Source organism: Fusarium falciforme, chromosome 7, assembly GCF_026873545.1.
Source record: "Fusarium falciforme chromosome 7, complete sequence".
Lineage (NCBI taxonomy): Eukaryota > Fungi > Ascomycota > Sordariomycetes > Hypocreales > Nectriaceae > Fusarium > Fusarium falciforme.
In genome coordinates this window covers 260,703-270,323 of record NC_070550.1, presented here as the reverse complement: position 1 = coordinate 270,323, position 9,621 = coordinate 260,703, and positions in this window count along the sequence as shown.

Sequence of the window (9,621 nt, the reverse complement as noted above, 5' to 3'; positions counted from 1 at the left end):
AGGGACTAAAGGGACTAAATATCACTTATATTAATCCTAGGACTAAATATTAAATATATTAATCCTACCCTAGACTAAACCTAGAGAATATTAGTCTAAAGAAGTAACTATAAGTATATAAAACATACTTATTATATTTTCTTATATAATAATTACCTTAGCTATTAATATAACTTAGTTATATTTAATACCTTTAAGTATATTACTAGATATAACTTATACCCTATTACTTAGATTATGCCTAATACTCTCTACTAATATAAACCTAGTATAACTAGTTTATCCCTTAGGAATATATATAATTATTATATATTAATAGCTCTTATTTAGTAGTATATTAGATACTTTAAGTAATATTATTATTATAGCGCCTAATACTAGATCCCCTTTTACCTCTTATAATAAGCTACCTATTACCCCCTAGTAAAAATAGCCCGCGATTAAGCTAGAAGAATTAAATATCTTAATAGATATAAATAATAATAATAAGAAATATATTATACTAGCCTTATATAAGGATAAGGTCTATAAACTTAAGAATAAGTATAATTACTTAACTACTTAGTATAATAACCTCTTAAATAATATATAAAATAATACTAAAATTACTTAGAAATAACTTATAAGTATAACAATTATGTGTTTCCTAAGGGATAAACTAGTCATACTAGGTTTATATTAGCAGAGAGTACTAGGCATAGTCTAAGCAATAATAGGTATAAGTCACGTCTAGTAATATACTTAAAGGTATTAAGTATAACTAAGTTATATTAATAGCTAAGGTAGCTATTATATAAGAAAGTATAATAAATATATTTTATATACTTTAATCTCCTTAAGTAAAGCTAATTATAAGTAGGCGTAATATTATTTTAGAATTAACGCGGTCTAGGAATAATATCGGTCCTTAATATATCAGTCCTACTATAATTAGTGGTTTAGGACTTAGGATTTATAGAGACTATATAATATAGCCGTGAGGGTTATAATATAATATCTCTTCTCTATTAGGTCTTATCCTTAAGACCTATATACCCTTATCTTCTTAGTTCTATCTTTAGTGCGTATTAACTTAGACCTTTTATTATTATATCGCGCGATATCTAACTATGCTTCTAAATAGTCTTCCTATAAGGATAAGGAAATTAATATATTTGCCCTCTTTATTAAGTTTACTAATAAAGAGGCTAATATGCCTTATACTCGCTGCTTCTATTTGGGTAAAAGGTGCTTAATATCCGCGGATTTTACTTGCTATAGTAAGTATATTTATAATAAAAAATCTTATAATAATACTTATATGGTATTATCTTATAAATCTAACCTTTTTTTCTATATCTTCTTACTATAATCCTTATTTCTAATATTATCTTATAATTATTAATTTAATAAAATAAGAGAGGAAATTAGAGATAAATAAGGGTAAGACTAGCGATAATTTACTAAGGCTTTACGAGGAGATAGCTATGCTATAGTCTTGCCTAGTAGCTACTATAAGCTATTTATTATATATTTATAAGATTTAGGCCTAGGTAAAGGAGAAATATTTAAAGGCTACTTATTAGGGTCTCTAAGAGGTAAAGTAATAAGATAGCATTTTATTTATACTAAATACTTATAAAGGTACTATTATTTATAATCTCTAGGTTAATTATATCCCTAATAATATTAATTAGGCGTCTCTTAGCTTAGGTAATAACTTTCTTAATACTTTGCCTTTATTTAATCCTAGTATTATTAATAGAAGTTCTTTAAAAGGTATTATATATTAATAAGATACTCTAGGGGTTTTTATATATTTTCTAAGTCTAAGTAGTTTTTCTATTTAATAAAGTATATTATTTTATTATTAATTTTATTTATATTAAGGATACTTTTTATAATATATTCCTCTAATTTATTAACTTTTGTTTTAAGCTTATTATTAGTTTTAACTTAAATAATATTTTTTATTAATTTAAGTAATAAAATATAAATAATTAAGTAAAAATTAACTTTTAGTAATAAGTCTAATTTATAATTATTTCCTAAGATTTTTTACTTAATTTTATAAGGTTTAATATATTTATAATTAAGTTTTTTATTTTATTATTTTATTTTAATATTTTTTATTATAAAGTAGATTATATTTCCCTCTGCGAAGATTAATCCCTTAATTCTTTTCTTATTAATATAGTTTATTATTTTATTTCTAATAAATTCTAGTTTTATTTTTATTTCTTTATATAGGTTTTTTAATTAATTATTAATAAGGATTACTTTAGGGTTAATAATAGTATTTTATATTTATTAGTATATATTTAGTATAAATTTAAAATTAATATAAGCTAATATAATCTTTATGCTTTTATTTATAGCTATATTATAAGCTAGCTATATAGCTAATAGCTTTTTAACCTAATTAGTTTATTTATAATTAATATAATATTAAAGGTATTATTTTAGTATCTAATTTATATATTTAATCTATTTATTTATCTCCTTATAGTATATAATAAAGAGCTTATAGTTAATCCCTAAGTATCCTATAAGGCTTTATTAGAATTTTAAAGTAAATAATAGTTCTTAATCTATAATAATTTTAAGTAATATATTATATATTTTAGCGATATAAAAATAAAAAAAATAAATAAATTCTTTAGCTATTATTAATTCTCTATAGGGTATAAAATAAGAAAATTTTATAAGTCTATCTATAATAATAAAAATATTATTATAAAAGTTTTTAGTAGCTAGTTCTTTTAATAAGGGTAATTTAGTAATAAAGTCTATAGTAATTAAGTTTTATAGTTATTATATAACTAGGAGTAATTATAGTTTTCTATAAGGTTTATAGTATTATGCCTTAGTTTTTATATAGAGGTTATATTATTTAATAACTATTATAACTACTTTCTTTATATTAAGAAATATAAATATTACTTTAACTCGCTCTAGGGTTTTATTAATTCCTTAATATCTATATAATAAGTAATTATATATTTTATATATAAGTTTATAATATAATTTATTTAAGACTTATTATTTATTAGTTTTCTTATTATCTAAGAGTTATATATTATATTCTTAGATTTATTTTAGGAGTTAATTTCCCTATTCTATTATATAGGTACTTCTAATAATAATATAAGATATCTCTATAACTTAGTTATATTTATATAATTTTAATAGGTCTTTATTTCCTAGCTATATATTATTATAATATATCTTATAATTAAGGTAGCTTTTAGGTTTTATATTAAGGTTTTCTTAATAAAAATATTAATATATTATTTCTTAGAAATCTCTATTATTAAGTTTTTTATTATATTTTATTATTTAATAATAATATTTAATAAATTCTTTTATATATTTCTAAGGTATAAAAATATATTTCTAGTATATAATTATTTCTTATTAGCTTCCTACTTAGTCTATTTATTTAATTATAAGTCTCTTAAGTTTTCTAGGGGTATTATTAATAATAATTTTATTTTTTTATTTATTTATTAGGTAATATAATAGTATTTATTACTTACTATAGGTAATTATTTATTACTTTAAATATTTTTTTTATATAAACTATAAGAGCTATTTTTTTATTTTAATTTTTTTAATATCTAGGTTAGGTTATTAGCTAATAATATCTACCCTATTATTTTTTATTTCTTTAATATAAATAATAATATAATTAAATTTTAAAAGATATTAAGTATATTATAATTATTATTTACTAAGTTTTTAGGTTTTTATAAAATAAGTAATATTTTTATAATTTATATATACCTTAATTTAATATTTACTTTTAAGGAAATAATATTAAAATTCCTTAAAGGCATTAATTATCGCGAGGAATTCTTTATTATAAATAAGGTAATTAAGTTTTATTTTATATAACTTATAAAAATAAAATATAATAGGGTATAAAAGTTCTTTATTATCTTATTATCTAATCTAAGCGCCTAATATAAAATCTAAGATATCTATTTTAAGTTTAATTTATTAAGATAGGTTAAATATCCTAAGTATTAATTTACTTAGGATAAGTTTCTTAATTATATTAAAGGCTTTTCTTATTTTATCCTTAAATATAAATATTTTATTTTTCTTTATAAGATTAGTTAATAATATAATAATCTTCTTAAATTATTAAAGGAATCTATAATAGTAATTAATAAAGCTAAGAAAGGCTTATATTTCCTTAATATTTATTAGCTCCTTTTAATCCCTAATTACTAAGACCTTCTTAAGGTCTATATATATCTTATTATATAAGATAATATATCTAAGGAATTCTACTTCTAAGGCATAGAATTTACTTTTCTTAGGTTCTATTAGTAGCTTAGCGTCCTATAATATTTATAATACCTTATAGATATATTTTATATATTCTTTTTTTATTTTAGAGAAAATAAAGATATTATCTAAGTAATATATAATAAATATATCTAGATATTCTTATAGTATATTATTAATTATTTATTAAAATATAATAAGTATATTAATAAGTCTAAAAGGCATAACTAGGTACTTAAATAATTTATACTTAATATAAAAAGTAGTTTTCTATTTATATCCTTCTTTAATCTAAATAAAATTATAGGCTCTTTTAAGGTTAAATATTATAAAATACTTTATCTTAAAAAGTTAATCCTTTAACTTACTAATAAAGGGTAATAATATATAATCTCTAACTATAATAATATTAAGTATTTTAAAGTTAATATAAAATTAAAGCTTTTTATTCTTTTTTAAGATAAATATAATAAGGTATTTAATAAATAACTTACTTTTCCTAATATATTTTTTTTATAATATATCTTTAATATATTTTTTTAATATTAATAATTATACTTTATTAAGTAAATAAAGTTTACTAAAGCTAGGTTACTTCTTATTAATAAACTTAATTTTAAGGTTATAATATATATATTTAAGTAGACTTATTTTAAGTTTTTCTATAAAAAGTTTCTTATAGGTATAATATTATAATAAAATATTCTTAAGTTCTTAAGTTATTTTTCTTTTAATATCTTTTTAGCTTACTTAAGGTTTTCTTCTAATCTATAGAATTATTATATAATATATATAATTATTTATTAGTTTTATTATTTCTATCTATTATAGTATTTATATTATATCTTTTTAAATAAAGAGGTATCTTATATTTATCTCTACTTAACTTCTCTAATATCTCTAATAAAAGTTTAAGATCTTATATCTAAGTTATTATCTAATATAAAAGGTATCTTATTATTAAAAAAGAGCACTTAGCTAATTCTCTAATTAAAATATAGGTTAAATTATTATAACTATAAGTACCTAAGTATAAGATTATATTATTTATTTAGTATAATATTAAATAATATCCCTTAGTTGTTTCTTTTAATAAAAACTTTAAGGTAATTAATCTTATTATTAATAATATTATTATTATAATTAAAAGGGGTTCCTTCTAGGTTAATAACTAAGTAAGGTATTTATTTATACCTCTATAGTAGCTTAAGCTTATTTACTATTATTAAGTTAAAATAATTCTACTTAGCTCTATTATTTACTAAAGTATTTAATTATTTTCCCTTAACTTATACTTTTAGTTCTAAGTAATATTACTTATATACTTTATTTATAAAATAGAGGGCCTTCTAGGGTAATTCCTATCCTTATTTATCTATTTATTACCCTATATTAAATAGATTATCTAGTTTTTTAATATTATATAATTAAAATAATTAAACTTATATTTATTATTTATATAGGCTTTATAATTATAATTATCTACTTAGTTATTAATTTATTTCTAATAACTTTATTTTATAGCCTTATTATTATTATAGTTATAATCTAGCTATTAGGTTTTTAGGTAAACCTTATTAAGGTCTCTATATTAGATATATTTAATATATTCTTATAGGGCCTTATCTATAGGTCTATAATCTTTTCTAAGGTATAATTAAATGCCTTTATATTATTCCTTATTAATAGTATTTCCTTAATAGATTAAGAAGTTAAATCCTTTTTTTACTATATATTTTAGCTAGTTATATATAGCTAGTACTTATTATCTATATTATAGGTATATTTCTTTATAATAGAGGGTTACTTCTATGTTAGGATAGCTCTTATCTAGTACTTCCCCTTACTCTATTATAGTTTGCTATATAGCAATAGTAATCTATTACTCTAGGCTAATAGCTCCTTCCTTTAAGGGGTAAAAGCATAGCGTAGTAATACTAAGTCCTTTATATTATTTCTTTACCTTATATTAAAAGGTTTTATAGGCTAAGTAGGGTTTAATATTAAGTTAAGGTAATTAGATTAGAAAATAATTATTTTATTATTTATTTATAATATATATACTATAGTAATAATCTTTATATAATACCTAAGAGATTTCTTTATATTATAAATATATAGATATTATATATAGGTTATCCTATAGGTTATAATAGGGTTTAGGCTATCTTAGGTTTAATATTATTTCCTTATAGTATACCTATATATAAATATCTTTTATATTATTTATATTTTATTATTCTCTAGCTAGTTAGATATATTAAGTAACTATATTAAGCTAATAATATTTATTAGTCCCTTTATAGACTAGTATCTTATAGTTATCTTCTTAGAGCGCTATATATTAGCTATGCTATTATTTATAGATTTATATAATATCTTATTCCCGCTATGTTTATACTCCTGCGAAATATTAACTATAATTAATAAGTTTATAATATCTATTTAGCTAAGTAGCGGCGATTATTTATTATTTATTAATAAGGTTTTCCTTTTTATTATTTAGTTTTAATAGAGGGTTCTATATATCTAGGTTAATAAGGTATAATTAATAGACCTTTAAGGGCTTAATTAGTTTATAGAGTTATTCCTTTATAATATTATTAATTATATAATTATTAGTGGCTTATTTCTCTATTAGGTAGGTAGCTTAGTAGGGCATAATAATTTCTCTAGGTTAGAGTCTTATTTTATTATATCCTTTCTGCGCTATTCCTAGTATTTTAGCGGTATAGATAGCTATCTAGGGGTTATTATCTTAGTTAGTTATATTTAGGTATTTCTTACCTTCTAAGAGGTTTTATTATAGCTTTAATTAATAATATCTTTCTTTAATATCTTATTATTTCTTTTAATATTTATTAGCCTTATAGCCCTTTTTATAATAATAATAATACTTAATATCTTTATTATCCTTTTAGGCTACTCTAAGTTCTATAGGTCCTATATAAGTCTTATAAGATATATTACCTTTAGCTTATTTTCTTTTTTAAGACTAATTAATATTATTTTTATTACCTTAGATTTATCCCTTATTAGATTTTTTTATATATTATTTAAACTATTAATTATTAATCTTAATAGCTATATTAATATAATCCTAAAGGTTATTAAGTTTTTTTATTTTATAGAGTTTATTTTTAATTTTATTTTTAAGTCCTTTATAAAATATAATCTAAAAAGCGCTTATTTCCTAGCTAAGGAATAAGGTAATTTATATAAACTTAGCTATATAAGTTAAAGTAGCCTTTATTTATTATAAGTTCTTAAGTTTCTATATAATTTATTATTTTTTATTAATAATTCTAAAGTTATACTTAATTATATCCTTAAAGTTTTTATATTTAGCGAAAAAAAATTATATTTTTTTAATAAGTTTATTTCTAAGAAAATCATATAGCTTAGGCTTAAACTAAGTAAATATATTACCTATAAGGCATTTATTAATATATAAGACCTTACTTTTTATATTAATTATCTTAATAAAAAAATATTATTAATATGCCCTAAGGGATATAAGAAATATCCTAATATAAATAACTTATTTATTAAATAGCTCTAGGTCCTTAGGCTTAATAATCTTATTAATATCTTTATAAGTAATATTAATAATATTATATTTAAATATTAAGTTACTAAGATTATAGACTTATTATTATATTAGGTTATTTTACTAGGCTTAGAATATAATAAATTAGTTAATCTAGTTTTATTATTTATTAATTATTTATTAGTATTATTATTATTATTATTTTATAACTTAGTAGAAGTATTCTTATATATTATTTATAGATATTTTTATACTTATAAGTTATTTTTAAATAATTCTAATATTATTTTATATATTATCTAAGAGGTTATTATATTAGGTAATTAAGTAGTTATATTTATTTCTAAGTTTATAGACTTTATCCTTATATAAGGCTAAGATAATATATTCCTTATTATTATTATTTATATCTATTAGGATATTAGGTTTCTCTAGTTTAATTATAGGCTACCCCTATTAGGGGGTAATAAGTAGTTTACTACGAGAGGTAAAAGGGGATCTAGTATTAGGCGCTATAGTAATAATATTACTTAGAGTATATAATATATTACTAAATAAGAGCTATTAATATATAATAATTATATATTTCCTAAAGGATAAACTAGTTATATTAAGTTTATATTAGTAGAGAGTATTAGGTATAGTCTAAGTAATAATAGGTATAAATTATATCTAGTAATATACTTAAAGGTATTAAGTATAACTAAGTTATATTAATAGCTAAGATAATTATTATATAAGAAAATATAATAAGTATATTTTATATATTTTAATCTCCTTAAGTAAAGCTAATCGCAAGTAAGCGCGATATTATTCTAGGACCGATATAGTCTAGGAATAATATTAGTCCTTAGTATATTAGTCTTATTATAATTAGTAGTTTAGAACTTGGGATTTATAGAGACCATATAATATAGCCGCGAGGGTTATAATAATAAGTATAAAAGTATTTATAAATAATATATAAAAATACTTTTATTAAGCTATAAAATAGTAATAATAATAATACTAATAAATAATTAATAAATAATAAAACTAAATTAATTAACTTATTATACTTTAAGCTTAATAAAATAACCTAATATAATAATAGGTTTATAATCTTAGTAGCTTAATATTTAAATATAATATTATTAATATTACTTATAAAGATATTAATAAGATTATTAAGCCTAAGGACTTAGAATTATTTAATAAATAAGCTATTTATATTAAGATATTTTTTATATCCCTTAGGGCATATTAATAATATTTCTTTATTAGGATAATTAATATAAAAAATAAGGTTTTATATATTAATAAATACCTTATAGGTAATATACTTATTTAGTTTAAGCCTAAACTATATAACTTTTTTAGAAATAAATATACTAAAGAAATATAATTCTTTTTTATTAAATATAAAAACTTTAAAAATATAATTAGATATAACTTTAAAATTATTAATAAAAAATAATAAGCTATATAAAAACTTAAGAACTTATAATAAATAAAGATTATCTTAACCTATATAATTAAGTTTATATAAATTACTTTATTTCTTAATTAAGGAATAAATACCCTTTAAATTATATTTTATAAAAGACTTAAAAATAAAATTAAAAATAAACTCTATAAGATAAAAAAACCTAATAACCTCTAAGATTATATTAATATAGTTATTAAGATTAATAATTAATAGTTTAAATAATATATAAAGAAATCTAATAAGAGATAAATTTAAGGTAATAAAAATAATATTAATTAGTCCTAAAGGTAAAAATAAGCTAAGAGTAATACCTCTTATAGGACTTATA